This window comes from Pteropus vampyrus, unplaced genomic scaffold, assembly GCF_000151845.1.
Source record: "Pteropus vampyrus isolate Shadow unplaced genomic scaffold, Pvam_2.0 Scaffold199, whole genome shotgun sequence".
NCBI lineage: Eukaryota > Metazoa > Chordata > Mammalia > Chiroptera > Pteropodidae > Pteropus > Pteropus vampyrus.
Window position 1 is genome coordinate 616885 of NW_011888980.1, and position 9120 is coordinate 626004.

A 9120-nucleotide genomic window follows, 5' to 3' on the forward strand; every position below is an offset into this window, starting at 1 on the left:
CTAATCAAATAAGAGAGAGAACACAAATCATAAATGAAAAAGGAAATATTACAACTGATACCATAGAAATACAAAGAGTCACAAGAGGCTATTGTGAATAACTATACCAACAAACTGGACAACCTATAAAAAATGAAAAAAATTCTTAGAAACAAGCTACTAAAACAGAAAGAAACAAAGCCTGAGTAGGCCAATTACTAGTAGGAAGATTGAATCATCAAAGATCTTCCAATGAAGGATAGCCCAGGACCATATTGCTTCCCTGGAGAATTTTACCAAACATTTAAAGATGAATTAACATCAACCTTTCTAAAATTATTCCAAAAGATCAAAGATGAGAGAACACTCCCAAACTCATTTTATGAGGCCAGCATTACTCTGATACCAAAACTAGAAAAGAACACTACCAGAAAATAAAATTACAGATCAATATCCAGGATGAATATAAATGCAAAAATTATTAAAATACTAGCAAATCAAATTCAGCAGCACATAAAAATAATCATTCACCATGATCAAGTGGGATTTATACCTGCGAAGCAAGGACGGTTCAACATTCACAAATCAATGTCATACATCTCATTAATAGAATAAAAGGAAAGTCATACGATCATCTCAATAGATGCAGAAAAAACATTTGACAAAATTCAACATCTGTGATCTAAACTCTTAACAAATTAGGTATAGCAAGAATGTACCTCAGCATAATAAAGACTATATATGATAATCCCATCCCTAACATTACACTCAATAGTGAAAGGTTGAAAGCTTTTCCTCTAAATTCAGGAACAAGACAAGGGCGCTCACTCTCACCACTCCTATTCAACATATTATTGGAAGTCCTTGCCAGAGCAATTGGACAAGAAAAAGAAATAAAAGGCATCAGAATTGGAAAGAAAAGAGTAAAATTGTCTCTATTTGCAGATGATTTTTATATACAGGTATACCTTGTTTTATTGCACTTTCTTTTGTCACACTTCACAGATAGTGCATTCTCATCAACATCAAGGCAAGACCCTCCACCAGCATAAAGATTACAACTCATTGAAGGCTCAGATGATGGCAATGAAGTATTTTTTAGTTAAGGTCTGTACATTTTATTTTAGATATAATGCTATTTCCTACTTTAACAGACTACAGTACAGTGTAAACATAATCTTTATATGCACTGGGAAAACAAAAAAATTCATGTGACTCACTTTATTGCAGTGGTCTGGAACTGAACCTACAATATCTCCAAGGTGTGCCTGCATAGAAAATCCTAAAGATTCCACCAAGACTGTTAGATCTAATCAATAAATTCAGTACAGTTGCAGGATACGAAATTGACATACAAAAATCAGTAGTGTTTCTATATTCTAATGACAAATTATCTGAAAAAGAAAGAAAACAATCTTATTTTCAATAGCATCAAAAACAGTAGAATACTTAGAAATAAACTTAACCACAGAGGTTAGAGATCTCTGAAAACTACTACGAAAGAAATTGAAGACAACACAAATAAAGGGAAAAGTAGCCTGTGTTTATACATTGGAAGAATTAATATTGTTATTAGGTCAATACTACCAAAAGCCATCTATATATTCAATGCAATCTCTTTTAAGATTCCAATGGCATTTTTTTACAGAAGTAGAAGAAATAATCCTAAAATTTATATGAAACCACAAAAGACCCTGAACAGCAAAAGCATCCAGAGAAAGAAGAAGAAAGTGGGAGGCATCACAGTTCCTGGTTTCAAATGATATTATTATAAAACTATAGTAATCAAAACAGTATGGTAGTGACATAAAAACAGATAAGTAGATCAATGGAACAGCATAGAGAGCCCAGAAATAAACCCAAGCATATGGTCAACTAATATTTGACGAGAGCCAAGAATACTCAAAGACAGTCACTTCGATAAATGGTGCTGAGAAATCTGGATAGTCACATGTAGAAGAATGAAACTAGACCCCAATATTACACCACTCACAAAAACTAATTTGAAGTGAATTAAAGACTTAAATGTAATCCCTGAAACCATGAAACTCCTAGAAGAAAACGTAGGAAAAAAGCTTCTTGACGTGGGTCTTGGCAATAGTTTCCGGATATGACACACAAAATACAAGCAACAAAATAAAAAACAAGCAGGACTACATCAAACTAAAAAGTTTGTTCACAGCAAAAGAATCGACAGAGTGAAAATACAACCTACAGGATGGGAAAAAATATTGGCAAACCATATATCTAATAACAGGTTAATATCCTAAATATATGAAGAACTCATAGAACTCAATAACGAAAAAAAAATCCAATTTAAAAGTTGGCAAAAGACCTAAATAGACATTTTTTTCTAAAGAAGATATACTAATGGCCAACAGGTACACTGATGCTCAACATTACCAGTCATTAGAGAAATGCAAATCAAAACCAGAATGAAATATCACCTCATGCCTGTTAAGATGGCCCTCATCCAAAAGACAAGAGATAACATGCTGGCAAGAATATGGAGAAAAGGGAACTCTTGTACACTGTTGGTAAGACTGTAAAATGACACAGCAACTATGAAAAACAGTATGGAGAATCCTCAAAAAATTAAAAACATAGAACTACCATATGACCCATCAATTCCGCTTCTGGGAATATATCCAAAGGAAATGAAAACACTAACTGGAAAAGATATCTGCACCCCAATGTTCAGAGCATCACTATTTATAATAACCAAGGCATGGAAACAAACTAAGTGTCCACTGACAGATAAATGAATAAAGAAATTGTGGTATGTACACACACACACACACACATACACACACGAATACTATTCACCATAGAAAATGAGAAAATCCTGCCATTTACAAGGACATGGATGGTCCTTGACGCTAAGTGAAATAAATCAGAGAAAGACAAATTAAAAAAAATATATATGATCTCATATGTGGAATCTAATTAAAAAAAAGAAAAAAAGCAAACTCATAGAAAAAGAAATCGGATTTGTAGTTACTAGAGGTGGGGATTGTGGGGAGGAGGAGTTAGAGGAAGAGGGTTAAAAGGTACAAACTTTCAGTTACATGATAAACAAGTACGACATGACTGTAGCTAACTCTGCTGTACGACACATGAAAGTTGAAGTAAATCCTAAGTTCTGGTCACAAGGAAGAAAATACATTTTTTTTTGCTTATTCTTTTTATTGAATCTAAGTGAGATAATGGATGCTAGCTAACTAAAGGTACTGCAGTAATCATTCCACAGTATATGTAAGCCAAATCATTATCTGTACACCTAAAACTTATATAGTGATGTATGTCAATTATATCTCAAAACTGGGGTGGGGGGAGATATATAGGAGTGAATTGCTGGCTTTATTTTTCAAAAATTAACAGATATTTCCTGATAGCTCTGGTATGATAGCACTTTGCAGTCTAGATGAGAGACATAAAACATAAAAGCCATGTACAAAGGGCCAACAAGCACATGAAAGGATGCTCAACATCATTAGTCATTAGGGAAATACAAATTAAAGCCATAAAAAAGATAGCATTTCACACCCACTGTGGTGGCAATAATTTTTTTAAACCTGAAAATAATAAGTCTTCGTAAGGATATGGAGAAACTGGAACCCTTGTACATAGCTGATGGGAATTTAAAATGGTTCAGCTGTTGTGGAAAACATTTTGGCAGTTCCTCAAAAAGCCAACCAGAATTACCACGATACAACAGTTCCACTCCCAAGTATGTACTCTAAAGAACTGAAAACAGGGACTCAAACAAATACTTACAGTGCTCAGAGCAACACTACTCCACTGGTCAAAAGGTGGGAACAACCCAAATGTCCATCAATGGATAAATAAAATGTGGTATATCCATACAATGGAATATTTTTTCAGCCATAAAAAGCAATGAATTACTGGCACATGCTACAACATGGATGGATCTCAAAAAACATATGCTAAGTGAAAGAAGACAGTCACAAAAGTCATTTAACATGTTTCCATTTACATGAAATACCCAGAATAGGTAAATCCACAGAGACAAAGCACCCTGGTAGGCGCCAGGGACTGACAGAAGAGAGAAATGGGGAGTGACTGTTTAAGAGGGATGGAGTTTGCTTTCGGGATGACGAAAATGTTTTGAAACTAGAGGTATTAGATGCAAAACATTGTGAATATACTAAATGCTGCTGAATTTTTCACTTTAAAGTAGTTCATTTTATGTTATGTGAATGTGACCTTAGTAAAAAAAAAAAAAAAAGTAAATGCAAGTCATCAATTTTCTACTACCCAATAATATTCTATGAAACCTGAAGAGAGAAAATATGTGCATTATAGGGAAAGATGACAAGAGTTAGGACTTTTTGCAATGCATCTTTACATATCTGGTATTCCATATTCCAGGAAGGTTAATTTTATTCACCTCTTTCATAAAGCATATAACTCCCATCACCTTTGGCTATTTTCTTTGCTCCTGTGGTCACACACACCTCCCATGCTCCTTGTTCTAACACCATTTCCTCCTATACGTGGCCTTGCCTCCTGAAGTCTCCTTTTTCTCATATGTAACCCTTTCTCCCTCTGCCTCTGCTTCCCATATGTCTTTCCTATAACAAAAGGGTATGGGAAATCTCGTTTCCAGACTGCAGTATTTCGTTGTCATCTCCATTCTTCCAGTTGCTCAAATCAAAAACATTTGACTTTCCTCTATTCACACTCACATTGGACCTGTCAGCAATGTCTCTACTTTCAAAATATATATCCAGAATCAGACAATTTCTTAGCACCTCCACTGCTAGCACCTGGGGCCAAACCACTATCCTTTCTCATTTAGACTATTGCCAACAGCATGTCCTCAGACCTCCTGCTTCAGCCCTTGCCCATGTAAGGGCCTCTGTCAACTCAGCAGCTGAAGTGGTCCTTCGAAACCATAAGGCAGATAATGACACCTGCTCAACACTCTCTCATGGCTTTTCATCTTACTCAGAGTACAAGCCAAGTCCTTGCAGGGATGTGTAGGGCACCACTCAGTGTGCCCTCCCCTTCCCTCCTAACCTCTCTGACCTTACTGTTCTCCTATGATTCACTTGTCCACTCTGCTCCAGCCACACAGATGCCCTGCTACTCCTCAAACATCCATTCATTTCCCCACTGAAGGCCCTTTATACTTGCTGATCCCTCTGCTTGGAGCATTCTCCCTTCAGGAAGGTTCATCCTCTCTCCCCCTCTTTGCAGGTCTTTAAACAATGTCACCTTTTCAGTGAGGCTTTCCTAGCTGCATCATGTAAAATTTCAGTCCCTGTCCCCAGCACTTCCTATTCCCCTTCCCTCATTTTTCTTCTGAGAAGTCCAGGATATAAGGACTTCTTCAGGATATAAGAAGGAAAAATAGAGCACAAGCAAAAGGTAAAGACAGTAGCTTCTGAGGAAGACATAATCACAGTAAGTAATCCAGGGTTGCAAATGCCAGTGTCTCCATAGGCCAGGCAGGTGCTGAATGTGAATGAGTGTGGGCCAGGTGTGGGATAATAGGGAATGGTGGTGACTGGGGAAAAATTAATTATACTGAGCTCCACCTGAAAGCTTTAAAATGCAAACTTTTAAAAACATCTGTGTGACCCATTCAAAATGTGCCCGTAGGTCTTTTTAGGCATACAGGCTGCTGGTGTGTAAATGCTGCTGTAATAAAGTCAGGTAGATTCCTGATGTTTCAAGTCACCCAAGTCACTCAAAAATAGAAGCAATCACTTACTTTTCTGAAAAGGAGGTAGGCAGGGAAATAAATGCTTTTTTCTCCTTTCATAGTTTTTCTCACCACCAGTGTTAGATGTGCTGCTAGAGTTTCCTATTACTTTGCCCTCATCTCTATGCTCAAATTGTAAAGCAGCTGGAGTACAGTGGCAGGGAGACCAGACAATGGTTTGACAACCCTGGGTTTAAATCCCAATTCTCCAACTTATGTAAGAAACTTTAGTTATTAAGTAACTTTTAAAGTTACTGTTCTTGGAGCTCAGTTTGCTTAACTGCAACACAAGTAACACCTACCTCATAAGGCTATAGTGAAGGCTAAATGAAATTCTGGATGCCTACGTGCTGTTTACAGCAAAACTATAGAAATATTACTGGCTTACCAAAGAATATCAGGCTACATTTGATCTATTACCAAGCAATATCATTTTACCAAAACAGAGAGAATTCTATTGTGGTTAGTTATCTATATTTTATTAATTTCCTTTATGTGACAGATGCTTAAAGTTTCCTACACACCTTTTCTGATGATTTCTAACAAGAATGTCCAAGGAGATGGGAAAAACTAAATTAGTAAGATTAGCTACACTGCTTCATTAGGTTTATTTTACTTCATCCACGTATGAGAAGCCTCCTGAATATATTCACAAAACTCAAAGGCCAAAAGCTTTTTTTTAGAAGTGAAATGACAATAATTTATAAAAAAGAAAATAGCCTTCAAATTTAAAATTATACAGCCCAATTAAAATTAGATAATAGCTGTAAACTTTGACACATAGGAAATGCTCAATAAAGGTTAACTATAATTAAATTTTAGTATAGTAATATAACTATGTTTTTATACCATTATTGTCATTATTCAATTTGAAGAACTACTTTACAAAGTAAGAATAGTGAGAAAAAGTTGCTGAAGGAAAAGACTGCCCATTGATGACGATGGGCAGTGTGCCTGCCGTGTACGATCGAGCAGGCCGGGTACTGCCCATTCCAGTGAACGCCACTCATGTGATCCCAAGGCGAGAGCCCTCCCTAAAGATGCACCACAACACAACCTACTCAGCAGGCTGGGTCAGATTCTGTCACTGAAAAAGTTGTTCATCTCATTGCTGAAGGAAAAACATAGAGACCTATTTTAGTACACAGCAAAATTAGTGGCAGGTAGGAATGGAATAAGCATTATTCACATTTACATTCAGAAATCTGTCCCTCAATTAACTCTGAGCATATCTGTGACAAAAACCAAATACTACAGTCAAGATTACCAGCAGCTTGTGTGTGTACAAAACAGCTAAAGGGAATGGCTAATAATGGCCCTTATCTAGTTTACTTGTGTGCCATGGTCTTTATGAATGAAGTGATACAGTATTGGGCATCACCAGAACAAGCATGTCAATATGAAGACAACAGTAACCCCTTACTATCTCCTGAGTTTGTGGAAAAGCTCAAAAGTGTGTAGAAAATACATGACAATGCACTTTATGGACAACATGGTAGTATCAAAAGATAACGGATCACTTGTCATTTGCATTTATCCACACTAACCTCCTCAGCAAAGACTTTGGAATTTAGGTTGCTTGATGGAACTTTAAACCCACATGGCAATGCCTTTCCTATTTGGAATCTGCATTGCCATTACTCTCATTTGGCTGAAACGAACTGCCTCACTTTGCAGGAGACATGCCCTCAGCTTTGCTTCCATCTCCCCCTGTCATGGCCACCTGGTACTCGCCCTGTGAGTGTCAGGCCTTGCAAGAGGCTTTGGCAAATGGCACAACTGGGAACCACCATTCTGGTTCCTTCTGAGGTGCCCCAAGTCACCCCATGCTGATGCCCAACTATGGAATGTCTATTAAATTTGCAGAGCAAGGGTACAAAGAAAGGGGTACCATCACCTGGTAGGAAGAAGGGTGTTTTAGAAATCATAAAGGTTCTTTTGGAGGTCAAAATGATAAGAGGGGCTAGTGTCATTTAATGGGTGGGGGTCAGGGATGCCAGACATTCTAAATGTGTAGGATGGTCCCACACAATGAAGACTATTTTGCACCCCACAAGTAACTTTCAGGAACTTACCTCTGTTTTACTTTTAAACCTAAAGTATTTGGGATATCATTTTAATATGTTTTGAATTTTAAAGGAACACAACCACTGGAGAAATGAAGGAAGATTTTTTGCCAAACACTGTTTACCTTTTCAGTGTTTTCACATCACTGCTATCCAGAATGCCTACACTGTGCAAAGTGCACGCTCTCCTGCATCTGTTGGTTGGCGCCCTCAGGCCCGCATCCCCGTTACATTCACATAGGTGCAAGGCATCCCATCCCTTCATTCTGCCTCCTGGTGAGTCGTGCTTGAGAAAAAACTTTGGAAAGACTTTTATCACAAATTACTTTCTCAGAGTTCTCCTGTTCTTACAATTAGAGCATGATTTTGACTTTTAAGGTTATGTGTGAAGACTGTGTTTCCTCTAAGTTTGTTCTCAAGACAGTAGAGAGGACATTATAAGATCTTTGTTATTAAAGTGGGGCACTGGGTCTGAGAAGGTAGACAACCACCGCCCACGTACACACTGCCTTGTCAGGTCTCTACAGAGGTCACATATTTGTTCTTATTAACCAGATCCATCCTTTTCGAGGTGGCCTAAACTCTTGATTGATCTGCTTACCTTAAGCATAGCTATATTGGCTCTGGGAAGTATACCATACTCTTGAATTGAGAGTAGGGAAGAGAAGAGTGAAGGAAAAGTGGGAGAGGAGAAGAGAACAGGTCATCACTCCACTTCTGGGAACTGGAACTGTGATGGAGTGGAAAGAGAAGTGGCTTGGAATTCCAGGGACCGGGATTCAGTTCCCAGCTAAGCCAGAACTCTGTGTGACCTCAGACATATCACTTCAGTTCTATGAGTCTTGGACTTTTAACAACTGGTCCAGACCCCTACAGTCCCAGTGTTCTGTGGCTTAATCTTAATCTCTGTCTCTTAATATACTGTCCCACTTAAAACTCTACAAATGCTTTCTCTGAAAGCACCATTACCTGCATATAATAAGCAGAGCTGTTTCTCCTTTATCTATTGAGAAACATTGTGGAAGAGACGGGAAAAAACAAGGGCACTAAGATTTTCAATGAATTTCTACAGGGCTGGACATATTAAGCACATGATCATGTGATATTCATAAGAGGAGATGAGGAAACTGAGGCTCAGAGCCATTGACTTGTACAAGGTCACGGAGACAGGAAGCACCAGAGCAAGGGTTTGTACCCAAGCCTGTCTGACTCCAAAGTTTGTTCCAGACCACTTGCAGCCTGAAGGAAAAAGGGATCTGAGAGGCCCAGAAAGATCCTCACTCCTTAACTAAGGTGAAAGAGTCTTCTCTGTTATTGGCCCAATTTCACTTGCTGAAACCACAG

The 9120-nt window shown here is 37.9% G+C and overlaps 1 protein-coding gene across 6 annotated transcripts in view; it reads right to left on the reverse strand.

Annotated features, from left to right (window-relative positions):
* FRMD3 (FERM domain containing 3) overlaps window positions 1-9120 on the reverse strand; it is a 323707-nt gene that overhangs the window by 11702 nt on the left and 302885 nt on the right. The window lies entirely within an intron of this gene.